Raw genomic sequence first — 6,974 nt, 5'->3', positions numbered from 1 at the left:
ATTGTATGTCCCAGAACACTTTTTGCTTCTTCCTTCCACCCTCTCATTTTTTCTCCCCTCAACATCCTTCGCATGTGACCAGTATTTAGATATTCGCTCTACCCACTGATTTTTTATCCTCAGGAAATGACCTCATATATTAAAGTCTAAAAAGTCTAATTTTTCTTGAAAGTAATAGGTCTTAGACCAAAGAGATTACCCTCTAATTGTAGAATTCAGCAATCAATAAAAAAGTAGCAATGATAGTTTTTCTAGCATCAGGAAAGCATATCAATATGATTTCTACTCAGTCATTTTCTTCATTCAATCAACAAAGCATTGAATACCTGTTTTGTGATAGGCAGTATTAAGTGCTGAGCATATAACAGTGAACAAAAAGGTATGTTTCAGAGCCTCCAAAGTTTACAATCTAGTAAAGAGAAACAGATATAAAGTATGTAAATAAATAGCTATATAATTACAGAATATAACTGTAAGATGATCAAGTTTCATGAAGGTAAGAGGCAGGGTACTATGACAGCAAACAACAGAGTTACTTAAACGGGAAAGTTAGTGAAAGCTTGTCTGCAGAGGTACTACTTAGGTCAAGATCTGAAGGATAAGAGAGCACAGTCATACCACAAAACTAGAAGAAGAACATTCCATGTGGTGGCAAGGCTCTAAGGTAGGAAAGAGTTTGGAATTTTCTGGAAAGGATAAGTACCAGTGTAACTGGAGCATAGTTAAGGAGGGTGGGAATAGTTCAAGATAACGTTGGTCAAATTTTTTGTATCTTATAGGACATTGTAAGGAGTTTGGACTTTTATGTGAGATGAGTAAGTATTTTAAAGGATTTTTAAGAAGCTTAATCTGACTTGGTTTATAGTTTTAAAAGCTCAGTAACACTGCTATGTGATGAATGGTTATGGTGGGCTGGAGGAGGAAGTAAAGAAGGAAATGGAGAGATCAATTAGAAGACTATTATGATAATCCCAGTGAAAGATACTGTGCCCTCAACTAGGGTGGTGGAAGAGATGGTGAAAAATAACGGTTGAAGGCATGCTTTGGAGGTATAATCTATGACTCACTGAAGGATCGGGTATGGTTATGAAGGAGACGAAATCAAGTATGATTTCCAAGTTTCAAGTTTGAGCAACTATGTGGTGGTGGTATCAGATATTGAGATGGTTTAAAAAGTGGTGGGGGTGCGGGGGGAGAGTTTTCAGAGGGAAAATTAGAGTTCTGCTCTAGATATGTTAAGTTTAAGACAACTGTGAGTCATTCAAGTGGAGAGAGATGTCAAGAAGCTAGCTAGAGAAGACTTCTACTTCCAACGAAAATAAAGTTGGAATCACCAAGATAAACTAACAAAATGTATAAAACAATTGTTTTCAAGACACTTGATATACGGCAACAAAGGAGAGTGACCCCCTGAGGTACAGGGAAAAAATGAGGTGAGCCTTAAGATGATCTTATTTAAATCCCTGAGAGAGTTTGCACAAGGTGGCACAGGGAACAGAAACCTGGTAAAAGCCCCAAGTTGAGGAGATGGAGCTGAGAGTGTAGGGGGATCAAGAAGGCTTGAGTTTACAGGACAAGAAAATTGGAGAGGAGAGAACTGCATTGAGGAAAAAAAAGGCTGGAATTCTGCAGAGAACCTCACTCAAGTATTTAGTAGAGCACTGGTCATGATAATGATTTGAGTAAACTACCTGAGGGACTGAGAAAGAACCATCTGAAAGGATGAGTGGGAAAAGAACTTGGAGCTTACATGGGCTGGAATAATCCCATTCACCCTAGGAAGACTGGAAAATCTCATTACTTATGGGGCATTGAGTGAATATTCAGAATTATCTAGCTTCAATAATGGTAACTGCCCTGGACTAAACACTGCTCTGATGCCACCAAATGAATCTTCAAAGAAGATCTGAAAGGATCAAGTTGTTTCCAAGTAACTTAACTGCACCCCAGAATAAAGCCCAAAAATATTTACAGGGATAAAAAAATATCCAGCACAAATAAGGTAAACTTCGCAATGCCTGGCATCAAATCAAAAATTACTAGGAATTCAAAGTAGCAGGAAAATGTGACCCATTTTAAGGAATAAAAATGGATCAAACTAAATCAACTGAAACTGAGCCAGGAATGACACAGATGTTAGAATTAGGAGTCAATAATATTACAACAGTTATTATATAATTGTTTTCCATATTTTTAAAAACTCAAGGAGAAACATGGAAGATACAAAAAAGATAAAATAAAAATTTTAGAGATGAAAACTACAATGTCTGAGATGAAAAGTACACTGAATTGTATGAACAGTAATCATTGCAAAAGAAAATACTTAGTGGACTCAAAGACATGGCAATAGAAATTATCAAAATGAAACAACGGGAAAAAGAATTTAAAAATAAATAGAGATTCACTGAGCTCATTCTAAAATTCATATGGAAATACAAAGAGGTAGAATACCCAGAATAACTTTAAAAAAAGAAGAGTAACACTACTTGTTTTCAAGATGGATATAAGCTACATTAATGAAAGCAGTGTGGTATTGGCATGGAAATACACAAATAGATCAATAGAACAGAAGAGATTACAGAAATAGACCTACACACATACAGACAACTAGTTTTTTGACAAGGGTGAAAGGCAATTCAACTGAGAAAAGATAGTCTTTCAAAAAGTGGTTCTGAAACAACTGAATACCCATATGCAGGAACTGGATACCATATGTAGTAAAATGAGCTTTGATCTATAATTTATACCACATAAAAATTCATTCAAAATGAACCCTACACCTAAATGTAGAACACAGAATAATAAACATTCTGGAAGAAAATATAAAATTGCTGTAATGCTGGTTTGGGCAAATATTTTTTAGATATAACTCCAAAACCATAATACAGAAAACAGATCAGTCAGTTGTACTTTATCCAAATTAAAGATGTCTGCTCTTCATTTCTCCAAAGAAGATACACAGATTGCCAACAAACACATGAAAGGATGCTCAACATCACTAATCATTAGAGAAATGCAAATCAAAACTACAATGAGGTATCACCTCACACCTGTCAGAATGGCCATCATCAAAAACTCTACAAACAATAAATGCTGGAGAGGGTGTGGAGAAAAGGGAACCCTCTTTCACGGTTGGTGGGAATGTAAATTGATACAGCCACTATGGAGAACAGTATGGAGGTTCTTTAAAAAACTAAAAATAGAACTACCGAGAGGGGAACCAAGATGGCGGAGTAGAAGGACTTGCCCTCACTCCCTCTTGTGAGAACACCTGAATCACAACTAGCTGCTGGACAATCATCGACAAGAAGACACTGGAACTCACCAAAAAAGATACCCCACATCCAAAGACAAAGGAGAAGCCACAATGAGACAGTAGGAGGGACGCAATCACAGCAAAATCAAATCCCATAACAGCTGGGTGGGTGACTCACAGGCTGGAGAACACTTATACCACAGAAGTCCAGCCACTGGAGTGAAGGTTCTGAGCCCCATGTCAGGCTTCCCAACATGGGGGTCCAGCAACAGGAGGAGGAATTTCTAGAGACACAGACTTTGAAGGCTAGTGGGATTTGATTGCAGGACTTCGACAGGATTGGGGGAAACAGAGACCGCACTCTTGAAGGGCACAGACAAAGTAGTGTGCACATCAGGACCCAGGGGAAGGAGCAGTGAACCCAGGGGATACTGAACCAGACCTACCTGCTAGTGTTGGAGGGTCTCCTGCAGAGGAGGGGGTGGGGTGGGGTGGGGAGGGCTGTGGCTCACTGGAGGGACAAGGACACTGGCAGCAGAAGTTCTGGGAAGTACTCCTTGACGTGAGCCCTCCCAGAGTCTGCCGTTAGCCCCACCAAAGAGCCCAGGTAGGCTCCACTGCCTCAGGCCAAACAACCAACAGGGAGGGAACCCAGCCCCACCCATCAGGAGTCAAGCAGATTAAAGTTTTAATGAGCTCTGCCCACCAGAGCAACACCCAGCTCTATCCACCACCAGTCCCTCCGACCAGAAAACCTGCACAAGCCTCTTAGATACACTCATCCACCAGAGGGCAGACATGAGAAGCAAGAAGAACTACAATCCTGCAGCCTGTGGAACAAAAACCACATTCACCAACTAAATGAAGTGGAGATAGGCAACCTTCCAGAAAAAGAATTCAGAATAATGATAGTGAACATGATCCAGGACCTTGGAAAAAGAATGGAGGCAAAGATTCAGAAGATGCAAGAAATGTTTAACGAAGATCTAGAAGAATTAAAGAACACAAAAACAGAGATGAACAATACAATAACTGAAATGAAAACTACACTAGAAGGAATCAATAGCAGAATAACTGAGGCAGAAGAACGGATAAGTGACCTGGAAGACAGAATGGTGGAATTCACTGCTGTGGAACAGAATAAAGAAAAAAGAATGAAAAGAAATGAACACAGCCTAAGAGAACTCTGTGACTGCATTAAACATAACAACGTTCCCATTACAGGGGTCCCAGAAGGAGAAGAGAGAGAGAAAGGACCCGAGAAAATATTCGAAGAGATTATAGTCTAAAACATCCCTAACACGGGAAAGGAAATAGCCACCCAAGTCCAGGAAGCGCAGTGAGTCCCATACAGGATAAACCCAAGGAGAAACATGCCGAGACACATAGTAATCAAATTGGCAAAAATTAAAGACAAAGAAAAATTATTGAAAGCAGCAAGAGAAAAATGACAAATAACATAAAAGGAAACTCCCATAAGATTAACAGCTGATTTCTCAGCAGAAACTCTACAAGCCAGAAGGGAGTGGCATGATATACTTAAAGTGATGAAAGGGAAGAACCTACAACCAAGATTACTCTATCCAGCAAGGATCTCATTCAGATTCAATGGAGAAATCAAAAGCTTTACAGACAAGCAAAAGCTAAAAGAATTCAGCACCACCAAACCAGCTCTACGCCAAATGCTAAAGGAACTTCTCTAAGTGGGAAACACAAGAGAAGAAAAGGACCTGCAAAAACAAGCGCAAAACAGTTAAGAAAATGGTCATAGGAACAAACATATCGATAATTACCTTAAACGTGAATGAATTAAATGCTCCAACCAAAAAACACAGGCTGGTTGAATGTATACAAAAACAAGATCCATATATATGCTGCCTAGAAGAGACCTACTTCAGACCTAGGGACACATACAGACTGAAAGTGAGGGGATGGAAAAAGATATTCCATGCAAATGGAAATCAAAAGAAAGTTGGAGTAGCAATACTCATATCAGACAAAACAGACTTTAAATAAAGAATGTTACAAGAGACAAGGAAGAACACTATATAATGATCAAGGGATCAATCCAAGAAGAAGATATAACAACTATAAATATACATGCACCCAACACAGGAGCACCTCAATACATAAGGCAACTGCTAACAGCTGTAAAAGAGGAAATCGACAGTAACACAATAATAGTGGGGGACTTTTAACACCTCACTTACACCAATGGACAGATCATCCAAAATGAAAATAAATAAGAAAACAGAAGCTTTAAATGACACAACAGACTAGATAAATTGATATTTATAGGACATTCCATCCAAAAACAGCAGATTACACTTTCTTCTCAAGTGCGCACGGAACATTCTCCAGGATAGATCACATCTTGGGTCACAAATCAAGCCTCAGTAAATTTAAGAAAGTTGGAATCATATCAAGCATATTTTCTGACCACAACGCTATGAGATTAGAAATGAATTACAGGGAAAAAAAAAACGTAAAAAACACAAACACATGGAGGCTAAACACTACGTTACTAAACAACCAAGAGATCACTGAAGAAGTCAAAGAGGAAATCAAAAAATACCTAGAGACAAATGATAATGAAAACACGACAATCCAAAACCTATGGGATGCAGCAAAAGCAGTTCTAAGAGGGAAGTTTATAGCTATACAAGCCTACCTCAAGAAACAAGAAAAATCTCAAATAAATAATATAACCTTACACCTAAAGGAACCAGAGAAAGAAGAACAAACGAAACCCAAAGTTAGCAAAAGGAAAGAAATCATAAACATCAGAGCAGAAATAAATGAAATAGAAACAAAGAAAACAATAGCAAAGATGAGTAAAACTAAAAGCTGGTTCTTTGAGAAGTTAAATAAAATTGATAAACGATTAGCCAGACTCATCAAGAAAAAGAGGGAGAGAATTCAAATCAATAAAACTAGAAATGAAAAAGGAGAACTTAAAACAGACACTGCAAAAATACAAACATCCTAAGAAGACTACTACAAGCAACTCTATGCCAATAAAATGGACAACCTGGAAGGAACAGACACTTTCTTAGAAAGTGTAACCTTCCAAGACTGAACCAGGAAGAAATAGAAAATATGAACAGACCAATCACAAGTAATGAAATTGAAACTGTGATTAAAAATCTTCCAAAAAACAAAAGTCCAGGACCAGATGGTTTCACAGGTGAATTCTACATTTAGAGAAGAGCTAACACCCATCCTTCTCAAACTCTTCCAAAAAATTGCAAAGGAAGGAAAACTCCCAAACTCATTCTATGAGGCCACCATCACCCTGATACCAAAACCAGACAAAGATACTACAAAAAAAGAAAATTACAGACCAATATCACTGATGAATACAGATGCAAAAATCCTCAACAAAATACTAGTAAACAGAATCCAACAACACATTAAAAGGATCAAACACCATGATCAAGTGGGATTTATCCCAGGGATGCAAGGATTCTTCAATATACACAAATCAATCAATGTGATACATCATATTAACAAATTGAAGAATAAAAGTCATACGATTGGGCTTCCCTGGTGGCGCAGTGGTTGAGAGTCTGCCTGCTGATGCAGGGGACGCAGGTTTGTGCCCTGTTCCAGGAGGATCCCACATGCCGCGGAGTGGCGGGGCCCGTGAGCCACGGCCACTGGGCCTGCGCATCCGGAGCCTGTGCTCCACAACGGGAGAGGCCACAGCAGTGAGAGG

Source organism: Lipotes vexillifer, unplaced genomic scaffold (genome assembly GCF_000442215.2).
Source record: "Lipotes vexillifer unplaced genomic scaffold, Lipotes_vexillifer_v1.1 scaffold57, whole genome shotgun sequence".
NCBI classification, from domain to species: domain Eukaryota; kingdom Metazoa; phylum Chordata; class Mammalia; order Artiodactyla; family Lipotidae; genus Lipotes; species Lipotes vexillifer.
This window is presented reverse-complemented; position numbering follows the sequence as displayed.